The following is a 14,862-nucleotide window of genomic DNA, read 5'->3' on the forward strand; positions in this document are numbered from 1 at the left end:
TGTGTGTGTGAGTGTGTGAGTGAGTGAGTGAAGAAGGCTGCTGAAAACCAGCAGACTTCGAAAGGCCTTTCCATGGTCAGGAATAGATGCCCTGGGAGCAGAAACTGCAAGCAACCCCTCCAAGCCTGGGTTTGCAAGGGGCTGGCAGTGTCTGAAAGAGCCAAGGAGAATGCAAGCCAGCAACACAGTGGACTGACCAGCCAGTTCTGCACAGACCCAGCACCCAGGGAGGGAGTAGGGAGCTTCCTGTGAGGTACAAGGGGAAGCAAGCAAACAGTGCTTAGATGTCGAGGTATGACCTCTCTGAACATTTGTATGAAATGAGACTGCTTGCGTGTTTAACTTGGAATATACAGTTATCCTCAAACCCTTTCCCTACCCAAACACTAACCAGTTAACTTAGAGCTCATGAAGCAATCACAGACAAATTAAAAAAAAAGACAAAACCAACTAATTTTGAAAATCTGTATAGAGTGGACATATTTCAACACAATTACATAAATCTGCTTAATCTATTTGATTATTTGGAAAAATATTTGAGCAGTAAAAGTCTTTATTCCAGATATCTTTTGACAGTCTCTAAAATATGAATGCGATGGAAGCACTCTTGAAATAGAGATGTTGCAATGATAAACTAAAACCACTTGAGGGCAGTAAAAGCACATTTCTTGCCTGTTTGTTGCAGATGATTTAATTACAACTTTAAAATTGAACACTTTACCAAAATGCCCTTTTTTGTATTTCTCCCTTGGTCTAGAGTTATCTCCCACCTCCGTAGTTCAGATTCCTAGAGCATTTCTCTCATGTAGGTGAAACAACAACAAAAAGCATTTTAAATGCACACATTTTTTTTTTGATTATCAGCTCTATTTTTGCTGCAGCTTGTAACTGATGTAATTCTGAAACATTTCTCAGTTAAGTCACTACTTCAATTTCTTCACCTCGAATAATCTGTTATGTTCATGTAAGTATATCCTAAAGTCCATCTATATATGTGGGTACCCGTGTGTGTGTGTGTGTGTGCGCGCGCGCGCATGTGTGCGTGTTTACCCAGAAAAGTTTGAGTAAATAAATTAAAAAAACATCTGAAATCATTACAGTGAACCAGCAGAATTCTTTGGGGGCACATTCATAAAGTACCTTTATTCTTTCCCATCACTGTCCTGTAAACCCACTATGTCATATGTCGGCCTCTTTTTCATGACCACCTTGCATAAATCTTGGGCAAGTCTCAGATGTTAAAAAAAAAAAGTTGTCAAGTTACTTCTGTTTCCTTCTCAAAATATCTTATTTCAGTAATTAAAATGTCCATCTTCTAAAATACTTAAAATTCTAAACTTCAGGTAAAGCTAAGCTTCCCCCTTCGTCATTTTGTCTGCTTCTGCAGTGGGGAGAAGTGGTGAGGTGATGACAAACATTCAGGCTGATTTCTCTGCCTAGTTTCTACTCATCTTCCTGCTTACTAGGCTGCCTCTTACTCCTGGAGGATCGGAAGAGGAAGAGGGAAGAGAGGTAAAGAGACGTCTTTCATTGGAATCTCTGTAATCCCCACTGATTTTCTCTGGCTGTGGCAGAAGTTTACGCTTAATTTCTGCTGAGTCAACTTTTGGGAACTTCTGTGAGCTGTGTGATTTCACTGCTGTGTCCAGGGCCAGATTCACTGGTGCGAGTCCTGGGTGGATGCTCAGGACCACAAGGTTAGAGGGGCTTCAGGCTTGGTCTAAATGCTCTGTCATCGCCATCTTGAAATTTTTAATAAATTCTGAAGAAGAGAACCCCACGTTTTCCTTTTTTACTGTGTCCCACAAGTTACAAAGCAGGTCCTGACTGAGCCCCTCCAACTCCAGCTCTGTTGAGGGCAGTGCCTCTCCTTCAGCTGTCGCTTTATAATCTCCCCTCAGCTTCCTTCTGGTCAGATGACATCTCTGGCAGAAACCCCCTTGGGCAGTATTCTGTGCATTGAGACCACAAGCCAATACCCTTACTTAGGTTCTTTTGCTCCAAAAAAGCAAGAACTTTGGGGAGTACAGCTATTGGAAAGCTCTATGCTGGTAGTGCCACAAGTCCTCTGGGGAACCAACCTCTCCCCAGAGATTTTTTTCTCAGGCAGGAGTCAGATGATTCTATTCTGTTCCTAAGCAATGATGGTCCCACTGAAGCTCTCCATGTGCTCCTTGAAGCCCCTCCTCCTCTAGATACTCTCAACAAATCAATCCTTCCTCTAGCTCCCTGACTTCTGCACCTCAGTTCTTTTATACCCTCAAGATGGGTGAGGATCTGAGGGTCAGAACTTCAGTTTTTGGTCCCTGCTATGCAGGGTCTGTGTCGGGGGTTCAGCCTCACCCTGAAAACTGCAAGTTCTTGCCCCGTACTATTTTGTTCTCAGCCTTTAGGAAACTCAGCAGAAACAGAGAAAGAGTCCCAGTACAGCGCTCAGCCACATCATTTATAACAACACAATTTTACTTAAAGGTAGGGATTTTGAAATTAAAGTATTTGAGAAACATTTTAAGTAGTCCCAATTCTATAAAGACGTTAATAACTTCATCAATAGGACAGAGAAATTCCATTCAACAAATATTTTGAGCATCTCCTTTGTGTAGCAACCAGTCTTAAGTTCTACTGATATGCAAATTAATAAGACAGCCCCACAGTCTTGGGGAGCTCACAGTCAGACAATTTTCTGAGGTAAGATGGGTGATTAAAATAAAGTTCTGTCATGGGTTTTGTGTTAGTTTCCTGAGCTTGCGGGTGAGAGCGGGGGTTGTGGAGCTTCTTTCCTGAAGCTTCCTGATTGACAGATTGCTTTTAAGAACCTCTTTAATAGAACTACCCCTCATATCTGAGTCTCTGGCTCCACCATACACACAGGATGGAATCCCAACCTATATACTTTTAGACAAGGGGTTCCATTTTACCTGTAAACCTATGTTATGCCCATTCAAAACTAAAATCCATAGCAAAGCTTTGCACAGGGCATCTTGAATTTTTTTCTATCTCATTGCTATGAGGAATCAATATTACAGCCAATAGACAAAAACCTTTTTTAGCTTCTCCTTCAGTGTGTGAGAAACAGTTCGCAAAGAGAAATGGATGGGCATCAGACTCTGATTTGTCCATTGATGGATACAGAGGGAAGCCAACAGCAGCATTCTTTGTGACACTGGATGTTTTAACTTGGAATTTTGTTCCCCCCTTTTATTTTCCCCCATCGGAGAGTTCCTAGTATGATTAATAAAATCTTATTAAATCTTTTAGGTTATGGATTCCTTCGGCAATGAAAGGGACATTTATATCTCCACCAAGGAAAAAAAATCCCAGGTTAATTGAATAAAAAAATACCCCACTTGGTTGGAAAGGAAACAGGGGATGGGGTGGATTTCAGTTTGGAATTTCCTGGACATAGCAATTATAAAGTGATTCACAGCTTGGAAAAGTTTGTCCAGATATTGTCTTTCTGGTACTAAAGCAAGAAAGCCAGTGCACACTGATTATAGAGTCTGATGGCTGGATCATTTTCTAAATAGGCTGACTTACTGGTGAGCTTTTTCTTGGGGGCAGGGAGTCACATTTTGTGTAAATATCCTTTGCCATAATGGAGCCAAATTATGCCTTCTTTCTTATCAGCTCTGGCATGTTTCTTCCCTAGAGCACTGAAGTCATGTACCAAGCTCAGCACGGAGGAGCAGTGTTTCTGAAGCAATATCAGTTGCTTCCATAGCCCGTGCACTAGGCGTTAGTACGTCGTATCATATACCACTCAATGATAATTTCTCCCATTCTCAGAATACAGTTCTCACATTTTAGGAAAGATGCCAGGAATGCTCATTTCTCACTCCACTCTCATCTGCACTTGCAAATCTTCCCAAAGGATGCATTCTTCAGTCCTTCCTTTCTACCTAGAGAGATACTAGATGTAAAGTTGTATAATCCTCGGCTGCTACTGGTAAAACCTCTGATGGAAGCACCAGATCATCAGTCATGTCTCTGCCCACCCCAACTTTGAGAGGTCCAGCCAATTCATACCCCAGCGGAGGGTGTCATTGCTCTGAGGGTAGAAACCGTCTTACAGAGCGTTTGCCTTCTCTGGCTGAACCCTGACCAGTAACAAATGATTAAGCATACTCTTGGGGCTAGCTAACTTTATAGTATTATCCCATTCACTTCAGGACAAGTAAGGACATATTGGGAAGTGAGGGCTGCTGTTACCAGTCTACTCTTGAAAAGACCCTCCAAATATATACCTTAAATTTAACCATGTAGCCTACTTCAGTGCTAGAAAGTCTAGTTTATGAACGGGGGATTAAGCTTTTAGCCATAGACTAGCAAATGCCAGCATTTTCTTTCTCCGCATATTTAATTTTTAAAAATATAATACCACTCATAAGACTTATGAGCCAGCACCCATGTATGACATGTAATGCTTACTGAAATTCATAGAACTCAAATGGAGATGTTTTGTTTAAGAGAGAGGTTCCTGGGAGTGACAGCAGCATCATGGTGATGCAAGACACTCTCTGTCTCTCCTCTTCAATCTACCACCAGTAAAACATCTGTAACTCAACAAAAAGTTCCTCTGCCCAATACACCAGGACGTTGGAGAGTTCCATACATCTGTATATGGAAAGGTGGGTGAACTGAACACACAGAAGAGGCTGAACCAGGGGAACCGCAGAGGTGGTGCCCGAAATCCTGGTCTCCCTGCTACAGCAGCTAAGCCTGAAGCCCAAGAGAACCCAGTAGCAACAAGAGAAGTAGTGCAAGTGACTCCAGCCTCCTGGCTGCAGGAGCACACACTACCACAGGGAACTGGCAGCGGCAGCAGCAGCAGCAGTGAGACCTGTGACCCCATCCTTCCAGCTATGGTGGCACCTGGAACTCTGGCTCCCCCACCTACAGTGGTGGCATCCATGACCCAACAACCCCAAACATGGGAAAGGCACCCATGACCCCAGCTCCCTGCATACCTTCCCCCTTCACCTATCATGGTGGTGCTCTCAGCCCAGGCAATCCTGAACACAGTGGAGGTGACTGCCATCCTGGTGTCCCCAGCAGCAACACCAGGGACAGCATCGAGGCATCAGCAACCCTGGAGGCACAAGCTGTGACAATGAGAGCACCAGGTGACACCTCTGACAGAAGTGTTGGAGAAGGGAAAGTTCCCATTCTCAAATAACAGCCAGGGGCAGCGCAGGTAAGAGAACCAAAAACTTGTGCTATAGCGCCACCTAGTGAAAAAGAAAAGAAAGGCCTCTAATTACCGATCTATAGGATTGTTCGACTCAAATAAAAAAAGCTTTACCTAGAGAAGAAAGGTAGTCACTACTTAAAATGCACCAGCATCAGAACAACTTATCAGACACCATGAAGAACCAGAGTAGCACTGTGCCACTAAAAGAAAATGAAAATTCTTCAGAAACCAAATTTAAAGGCATGGAATATTACGATCTAACTGAGAAAAATTCAACATAGTTGTCATGAAGCTCAATAAGCTACAAGAAAACTCAGAAAGGCAATCCAATGAGTTAATGAATAAAATTAACAAACAGAAGGAAGGCTTTACCAAAGAGACTGAAACTCTAGTAAAGAACCAAAGAGAGAGACCCTCAACATCGTGGAGGAGTAAAACTGGAGATCACTTTCCTCCCTACAGATACATCAGAAATACATCTACACGTGGAACAACTCCTACAGAACACCTACTGAACGCTGGCAGAAGACCTCAGACCTCCCAAAAGGCAAGAAACTCCCCACGTACCTGGGTAGGGCAAAAGAAAAAAGAAAAAAGAGAGACCAAAGAATAGGGACGGGGACTTCCCTGGTGGCGCGGTGTTGAGAGTCCGCCTGCCGATGCAGGGGACACGGGTTCGTGCCCCGGTCCGGGAAGATCCCACATGCCGCGGAGCGGCTGGGCCCGTGAGCCATGGCCGCTGAGCCTGCGCGTCCGGAGCCTGTGCTCCGCGACGGGAGAGGCCACAACAGTGAGGGGCTCGCGTACCGCAAAAAAAAAAAAAAAAAAAAAAAAAAAAATCGGGACGGGACCTGCACCAGTGGGAGGGAGCCGTGAAGAAGGAAATGTTTCCACACACTAGGAAGACCCTTCGCGGGCGGAGACTGCGGGCGGTGGAGAGGGGGAGCTTCAGAGCCACGGAGGAGAGCACAACAACAGGGGTGCGGAGGGCAAAGCAGAGAGATTTCCACACAGAGGATCGGTACCGACCGGCACTCACCAGCCCGAGAGGCTTGTCTGCTCACCCGCCGCCGGGGCAGGCGGGGCTGGGAGCTGAGGCTCCGGCTTCGAAGGTCGGATCCCAGGGAGAGGACTGGGGTTGGCAGTCACACATGAAAGGATGCTCAACATCACTAATGATGAGAGAAATGCAAATCAAAACTACAATGAGGTATCACCTCACACCAGTCAGAATGGCCATCATCAAAAAATCTACAAACAACAAATGCTGGAGAGGGTGTGGAAAAAAGGGAACCAACCCTCTTGCACTGTTGGTGGGAATGTAAATTGATACAGCCACTATGGAGAACAGTAGGGAGGTTCCTTAAAAAACTAAAAGTAGAACTACTATATGACCCAGCAATTCCACTACTGGGCATATACCCTGAGAAAACCATAATTCAAAAAAAGTCATGTACCACAATGTTCATTGCAGCTCTATTTACAATAGCCAGGACATGGAAGCAACCTAAGTGTCCATCAACAGAGGAATGGATAAAGAAGATATGGCACATATATACAATGGAATATTACTCAGCCATAAAAAGAAACGAAATTCAGTTATTTGTAATGAGGTGGATGGACCTAGAGTCTTTCATACAGAGTGAAGTAAGTCAGAAAAAGAAAAAGAAATGCCATATGCTAACACACATATATGGAATCTAAAAAGAAAAAAAAAAAGTTCTGAAGAACCTAGGGGCAGGACAGGATGAAGTGAGAGAGTGGCATGGACATGTATACACTACCAAATATAAAATAGATAGCTAGTGGGAAGCAGCCCCATAGCACAGGGAGATCAGCTCAGTGCTTTGTGATCACCCAGAGGGGTGGGATAGGGAGGGTGGGAGGGAGACGCAAGAGGGAGGAGATATGGGGATATATGTATATGTATAGCTGATTTACTTCATTATAAAGCAGAAACTAACACACCATTGTAAAGCTATTATACTCCAATAAAGATGTTATTTTAAAAAAGTGAAAGTAGGCAAACCCCTCTGTAAATTAAAAAATGCTATCTGCAAAAAAAAAGGAAAAAAAAAAAACGGGAGAGGCCACAGCAGTGAGAGGCCTGTGTACCGCAAAAAACAAAAACAACAACAACAACAAAAAGAATTAGAACCAAGTGGCCCCATAATCATCTGGCAGCCACTCAGTGTTGTACCTATGGCTAGAAATGTACATGATAGGAACTCCAGGGATCTTCCAGATTCTTTGTTTAAGGTCCTGGTCAACTGTGGCCACAATGTAACACTTGTGCTGAGTTACTCTCTGTACTAAGCAGTCAACCGCATAGGTTCCTTTGTGTGTGCATGGTAATCGTTCAAATCTTGGATCCTTGGCAATCCTTAGAGCCACTCAACACTTCTGTCCCAATTTCTCAATTTCAGCCATTACGCAGCCAGTTATACAAGGGATACACTTGGCATACAGCCAGTCCATCATTGACTGCACTAAGTCCAGTTTGGCTTTAATGGAAAAGTTGATAAAGTTGGTATCGACCAGATGTGGTAAGGTGGGCCCAGCTGTGTGTTATATTGGAAAAATAAGCAGGAAGGGTGTTGGGGGACCTCTCTTTCCTTGAGTGCACTGGGATCTTTCTTTTCTTTCTTTTTCGGTTTTAATCTACCCTTTTCTTTAAGCTTCTGATCTCTGAGACTAAGCATTCGCTTCATGGTTGCATACTTCCGTGTTTTCTTTTGCTTCCCCGTGTTCACGCCGCACTGTTGTTTCTCTACCTATGACACATTTTATACAAACCTCACGGTAACCACAAAACATAAATCTAGAGCAGAGACACAAAATATAAAAAAAGAGGAAACTGAGAAAAACGTCATAGAAACTGCCAGACTAAAATGGCAGACATAAACACAAGGAAAAAGAAACAATGGAGATATAAAAGAACTGGAAAACAAAAGACAAAAGAGCAGTACTAAGTCCTCATTTATCAGTAATCCCCCTAAATGTAAATGGGTTGAATTCACCAGTCAAAAGAAATAGAGTGGATGGATTAAAAACAAGACCCAACTCTATGCTATATCTAGGCGACTCATCCAGCTCTAAAGACAAACTGAAGCTCCAAGTGAAGGGGGGGAAGATGATACTCCACACAAATGACAGCCAAAAGAAAGTGGGTATAGCCACACCCATCCAACAAAATAAACTTCAATCAAAAAAGGTAACAAGAGACAAAGATGGACATTATAGAGTGATAAAGAGGACAATTCATCAAGAAGATATAACAGTTATTAATATATTTGGAGCTAATATAACAGCACCAAAATATTTAAAGCAATTATTAACAGACCCAAAGGGAGAAACTGACAGCAACACAACTACTGTTAGAACTTTTAACACCCCACTTATATCAATGGAGATTCCTCAAAAAATTAAGACTAGACGCACTAAATGATCCAGCTATTTCATTTCTGGGTATTTATAGAAACAATACAAAAACACTAATTGGAAAGATACATGCACCCCTATGTTCATTGCAACATTTTTACAATACTCAAGATATGGAAACAATCTAAGTGCCCATAAATGGATGAATGGATAAAGATGTGGCATATATACAGACAATGGAATACTACTACTCAGCCATAAAAAGATGAAATCTTGCTATTTGCAACAACATGGATGGACCTTGAGGGCATTAATATGCTAAGTAAAATAAGTCAAGTACCTGTATGATTTCACTCATACGTGGAATGTAAAAAAAGTAAACAAAATAAATGAACAAACCAAACAGAAAATACATAGATACAGAGAACAGATTAGTGGTTATCAGAGGGGAAGGGGGTGGGGGGAGGGTGAAATGGGTAAAGGGAGTCAACCATAGGGTAATGAGTGGAAAACAAACTTATAGTGATGGATATGCTGCAGTGTATATAGAAGTCAAAATATAATGTTGTATACAAGAAACATACAACGTTACAAACCAATGTTACCTTAATAAAACCAAACAGTGGTTCTCAACCCTTGCAAAATATTAAATTCACGAGGGGAGATTTTAAAAGGAGAAACAGATTACCTGAATCAGAATTGCTGAATTTTAAAAAAATCTCCCCAGGTGGTTCTCATAATCAGACATGGTTCAGAATCACTGGTCTAGAGTTTAGAATACCTGCTCCAGGTTTCCCTGGAGGTGGTAGTGTCAGCCCTTTCTCTCCCATAGCTGCCATGGGCATTAGCTTACAGATGGGAGGGAGCTTGGTGCTAACCAAACACTCACAAGTCAAATCAGTGAGAGATGCAGGATCCAGGTGGAATCCCTGACTGACAGTCTTAAACACCAGCTGAACTTCCAAAGCACTGTCACTTCTCTACATCAACTGGGAGGAGGGTAGTAGATAAGGACAAGATTTCCCCTGATGAGAAACTATGCCTGCTATATAACTAACAGAGTCATGGTCACATCAGAACTAATACTTCTTAGGAAACATTTTCTATTCAGCTTCCTTGAGATAGTATAAGGATTCAGATTTTTCCTCCCCAAGTCTTTCCAAATACAATTATACTATCTAAATATTCCAACCCCTTCAAATACCATCCCACACCAGTCACTGGTAGGTAAATCATATCTGGAGAAATCTTGATGCACTGTTTCAGACTGTAAAAAATTTCCTCTGGACAAATGAATCCTAAATTTTTCTCATCTCCTTCACCCTCATAAACAATAGCCATTCTTTAAATCTAACAGTGAGAACCACTGTCTCCACCAGAAATCCTAGGGTGTATTAACATCAAGGTATATTGGTCAGATTTTGTCCATTGGTTTAGTATATGACCATCAATATCTATTTTTAACCTTTCTAGATTTCTGAAGACTCATTTGGATTCCAAAACTCAGTTCTGTAATGGTTACAAGGTCTTTAACATGGTCTGATGGCTTTTTAACTATTTTCCTTAAATGGTAATGTGTCTTATAATAATTATGTTCTATTTTGTACCCCTTTGCATGCATTTTGTACCCCTTCTACTGCATGCATTCTAAGGAGTCACTGAAGTCAAAATTGTCTGAACTCAGGTTTCAGGCTCCTCTCATTTAGAAACACTAGCTGGGACATGTCGGAAATTACTTCTTTGGGTCTTCTGACATCTGTCAGTCTCAAAAATCATGTGGGTAGCTATGGCCATATTCTGTTATTAGAACATATTATCACAATAATAATCACTTTTTAATATTAAAAAGTTTAGACCAATCTAAGTTAAAATTTCACTAAAAATTCTAATTCAAAGCCTTTCCTGCCTTATGATTGTACACTCTTCCCTCTTCTGCTTCAGATTCCTCTAAAATCAGATTGTGGAGATATGGGGTTAAAAGAAAGCAGCAATAATCTTTTGCGTAACTCATTCTGCTTCAGTCCCTTGTCTTTGATATCCTGCATGGCCACAAGTACAAATTCTCTAGAGGACCTATAGGGAGTGTCCTCGCTGTAGAGTTGTCTGGTGTGGGTCATGTGCTTTCTAGATGATTTTTTCCAATGACTGCACAGATCCAACTTGCTCCTGGGTTCTTCTTACCTAGATGATAGCCTCTGGATTGGGGACTGGTAAATGGTTCAAACCTAATGTCCCTTGACTGATGGCAAACTTGCACGTCCTTGCCAGGCTAATAAAGGCTACACTGCTGTCGCTTCTTTCAATATCTTTGCCAACATGGACTAATTTAGCAAGCTTTTCATCTTTTGGGTAAGAAACAGCTTAGGTCATTACACTCACATATGCATTTGAACTTCCAGGGACACGTGCCTGGTCTCCTAAGAACTCTCTTACTGCACTCTGTCCTGTAGACTGACATTCTCCTCTTTTGCTGATCACATAATAAAAAATTCTGTCATGCGATTCTTGTCCTTATTCGGTCTTTACTCCAAGAACTTCCTTTGAGAAAGCAATTGATTGGGTCAGATATTAAATCCCAGTTCTATCTGCTGTGGCCAAGGATATGGGGTTATGGGGGCCTTGCCTGTTTAGAAGTTTCTCTGGGAGCAGACTCTCTAATCACAGGGCTTCAGCAGATTTATTAAGGGTGAGTGGGGTACAGAGGAAAGAAATAACTTCATGTCCACTACTTCTCCAAAGTATAATTCTCTAAGGTATAAATATCAAGGATAGGAGAGAAGAACTCAGAAATCGCGATACCTAGAAGAGAGTAGATCTTTAATAATTATACTTTGGTTTTTGTAAATGCCTTACTGGCCTCACTCACTCTCATCTGACAAGATGAGTAAAATTAGTGGAAGCACCCTGATTAGAGTTTTTAAAGAGACAGGAAAGAAAATGGAAAAATGGAAGTTTCTTACAGTAGTTAACATTTGCATAGCCAGTGACAAAACTTGGCCTGCTACTAAGTGAAAGATTTTATTTCAGATTTTAAAGATCAGTGTGAAACAGACAAGTAAACCATGATATTTTGTGGCAGTTTTCATGTTGTCTTATAATTACAACTCGAGTCTCAAAGCTACAGTAAATAGATACATATCATCTCCACAATTTAAAGATCAACACTAGATTTACTCCTGCCTAACTCAGTGAAAGCTGGCAAAACGAGTCTTCTCCCAGTCTTTATAGATAAAGCACTAGACTGGTTTCTCATCGAGTCTGAATGCTCTTCCTCTGGGGTCCATGAAATAACTCTACACCCTTTCAATAAGTTTCTCAATTTTGCCTAAGATACTGTATATGAATTTCTGTTACTTGCAATCAAATGACCCCAGACTAAAATATGAAGTACTGTGGTCTTAAGTAGCTCGTCAGACAACCACACCATTTTCCTTTTCTAGTCAATACCTAACGGAAGTAACTAGGGAACACCTGGGGTAACGAGACCAACCTCTGCAAGTTATGGAAGGGCTTCTTAAGGTCAAAATGTGTGTGTGGGGGACTTCCCTGGTGGCGCAGTGGTTGGGGGTCCGCCTGCCGGTGCGGGGGGCTTGAGTTCGTGCCTGGGTCCGGGAGGATCCCACGTGCCGCGGAGCGGCTGGGCCCGTGAGCCGTGGCCACTGGGCCTGCGCGTCCGGAGCCTGTGCTCCGCAACGGGAGGGGCCGCGGCGGTGGGAGGCCCGTGTACCGCAAAAGATAATAATAATAATTAAAATGTGAGGAAAACAGAAGGTTCAGGTGATAACTCAGTCATCCTGACAGCAAATAAAAACTGTCAACTCAGCTACATAGGGGAGCAGGCACACTTGAAAGACGTGGGTAATATGAGGGGCATGTCTCACATTTGTTCCTGGCAAAGCCCATTAACAATTCCCAGGAGATAATAATAGAATATGGGTAATAAAATAAAGTCTAACCTTTTTTTTTCCTTTTCCTTTGTGCCTCCTTTGGTTTCACTTGCTCATAGGGTGCTGCGCAGAGGCCTCGCCCCCCGGGACTTCATGCCAGAGTTCCTAGTGCGAAAGGGCTGCTCCTGACACTTCAGCTCCTCAGGCCGTCAACCCGCAGGCAGAAGCGCTGCACAGGACACTCAACTTAAGAGAGTGGCAGCGCCCCGTGTGCAGAGACGCTGCGCCCGGCACTGCAATCTGGAGCGTGAGCTGCGCAGGCGCGCACCCGCCTGGCGCGAGCCCCACCCCTTCCGCCTGCTGACGAGATTCCCGTGAAGCAGACCCGCGCACAGCTGGGCCGGGAGAGCGTGGACTCTGCAGCTCCGGCTCGCGCCTCTCCCTTCTTTGATCAAAGAATAAAAGCTTTCCTTTGCTTCTGAGCTGAATTTACCTTCGTTCTATTGACGCAGAAGGACCCTTGTTGGGGACGACTCGGAAGGGTTGGTAACAATTCCTATCATGTATTATTGCTATTATATACCTTATAGCCCCTATGTCATTTTACACGTATTATCTTCCTTATGAGACTATGAAGCTCTGAGGACCTAAGTTCCTAATTCATCTTCATATTTTCCCATCAACCAGCATGGGGTCTGTTATTTAGTATATAGTATGTGCTTAATAGGTATTTGTCAAGAGTGAAAATTATGGGGAACTGGGATTAGTCTCATTGGAACTAATGGATAGATATCCCTATCTCAGGGATAGCTTATTTGATGAAAACAAAGGGAATATACCTTAAAAGAAGAGACACTCTGAGATGTTACCTTATAGGTAGAGTAGTGGTTCTCAAGCAGGACTGGTTTGTCCCCCAGGGGATGTTTGGTGATGCCTGGAGACATTTTTGTTTGTTACAACTGGGAGTAAGGTATGCTACTAATATCTCGTGGTCAGAGGCCACGGATGCTGTTAAACATCCTACAATGCCTAGAACGGCTCCATTCTCCACCCTCCACAATAAGGAATTACCTGCACCAACATGTCAATAGTACCAAAGTTGAAAAATACTAAACTAGAGTTTCCTCTGATCAAAGGGTTTTTCTTGATGACTGGAGCAGAAACAACACCTTTGGGCTTCAGTTACTAATACCAACATCTGGTGCCAGAGGTACTTTTTGCCCCACTATAGCAATTCTCCCCTTATTTCTTTTGATAATAGAACATCTTGAGTTTTAGCTGGACCCTTGACTACCAACTAGAGACTACAGCTCTCATCCTGTCTTGTAGGCAAGCTTGAGGATGGGAGTAAATTCTTGCCAATGAAAAGGAGTGGACATGATGTGTGCTTTGTGTCCTCAAAAAGGAAGATTTTTGCACTCTTTGTTCTTTCCTTCCTGTAAATTATAACATGAATGTAGAGGGTATGAATGATATTTGTCCATGTGGATACAGATAAAATTACAGGAAAGGAATTCCTTGATGGTCCAGTGGTTAGGACTTGGCGCTATCAGTGACATGGCCCATGGCCCGGGTTCAATCCCTGGTTGGGGAACTAAGATCCCACAAGCCCTGCTTGTGTGGCCAAACAAACAAAAAAAACCTTACATGGAATGCAGAGTGATGGGATAAAAGAAACCTGGTCTCACGGAGCAAAGTCACCTACCTAATTTGTCCTGCCTGTTTCTTGCTGGCCAGTCACATAAGAAGAAAGCAAACTACTTTTTGCTTCAAACAGCGTTGTGTGAACCCTTTGTAATAGCAACTGAGTTTTTGTCCTACCTAATACAAACCAGATGCAGTTTTTAGTGTCTGGATGATGGCTGGGAGTGAGTAGCACTATAGGAGATAGACAGCCACACGCACAGGTTTAGAATGCTGTAGACAGGACCGGTTAAAACTGATTAACACATGATGTTGGCAGACAGAAGGAAATAGACTACATCTCAAAAGAGACCATATTATTTGCATGCAGTGGTCTTTATAGCAGTCAGCTAACTCATGGATCATACAAACTGTGAAATGTGGTAGGAGTTGAGGTTACTGTGATTTTTAAGTTGAAGGATTTAGAATGTGCATTGATTTTTTTCTCCCCTGCATTGATATTGCTTTTAATTTCTTTGTTTATAAGCTTTAGAGGTGTTACTAGGATATACAGCCATCTAGTAGAAAAAAACTTCCCAGTTTCCTGGAACAATGTTCTATAAGAAGGAGATGGACATTTAACTCTTATTGTAAACATTAGTGATCTTAGGAATAATGCAAATGTCCTATTTAGTAATTTGAGGAAAAGGTGGGGAGTAGATAGAACTAAAGATTAAAACTGACACTTTTTAGCTACCAATTGCCTGATACCCTGCTTTA

The 14,862-nt window shown here is 42.4% G+C and overlaps 1 pseudogene; it reads right to left on the minus strand.

The window, feature by feature from the left end:
• Positions 1 to 7,342: 7,342 nt before the first annotated feature.
• On the minus strand, positions 7,343 to 7,953 carry LOC115846148 (rRNA-processing protein FCF1 homolog pseudogene; annotated as a pseudogene).
• Between the last annotated feature and the right edge of the window lie 6,909 nt (positions 7,954 to 14,862).

This window comes from Globicephala melas, chromosome 4 (genome assembly GCF_963455315.2).
Source record: "Globicephala melas chromosome 4, mGloMel1.2, whole genome shotgun sequence".
Lineage (NCBI taxonomy): Eukaryota > Metazoa > Chordata > Mammalia > Artiodactyla > Delphinidae > Globicephala > Globicephala melas.